This window comes from Octopus bimaculoides, chromosome 26, assembly GCF_001194135.2.
Source record: "Octopus bimaculoides isolate UCB-OBI-ISO-001 chromosome 26, ASM119413v2, whole genome shotgun sequence".
Classification (NCBI taxonomy): Eukaryota; Metazoa; Mollusca; class Cephalopoda; order Octopoda; family Octopodidae; genus Octopus; species Octopus bimaculoides.
Window position 1 is genome coordinate 7,659,074 of NC_069006.1, and position 720 is coordinate 7,659,793.

Sequence of the window (720 nt, forward strand, 5' to 3'; positions counted from 1 at the left end):
AACGATTACGCTCAAATGGTGCTATTTATGGGCCACTAGCATGGAAGCCATCAACATCATCATCATCATTGTCATCATTTAATGTCTGCTTTCCATGCTGGCATGGACTGGAAAGTTTGACTGAAAACTGCTTAGCTGGATGACTGTACCAGGTTCCAGTCGGATTTTAGCTTGTTTTCTTCGGCTGGATGCCCTTCCTCACACCAACAACTCCAAGAGTGTAGTGAGTTTATTTCCTGTGCCACCGGCACAGGTGCCATTGACCTGAGACCGGCATCAGGCATGACTACAGTCTCACTTGGCTTGACAGGTCTACACAAGCATGGTATATTGCCAAGCATCTTGGTCACCTGTCCCTGCTTCCATATATACATAAAAAAGGAAGAAGATGGACAACAGAGCCCTGTCTCCCACCAACTCCTGGATTTTGAAAGACAACATGAGGCGGGACAATAATTTATTCATTTCAAGGAATTGGTAAAGACAGGAATGGAAACTCCCAAAAGAATGAGAGTATGATGAACAAATTGACTGTGAAAGAAAGTATGAATACAGAAGTAAAACCAAGACAAATAAATAAATGCAATAAAAATATAAAGTAAGAAAAATATAGAATAAAACAAGAAGACAAACAAAAGACGTTGGTAAAATAAACCTTAAAAATTGATAAGAATTAATATATACGTACATACATACATGTATGTATGTGTGTGTATATAT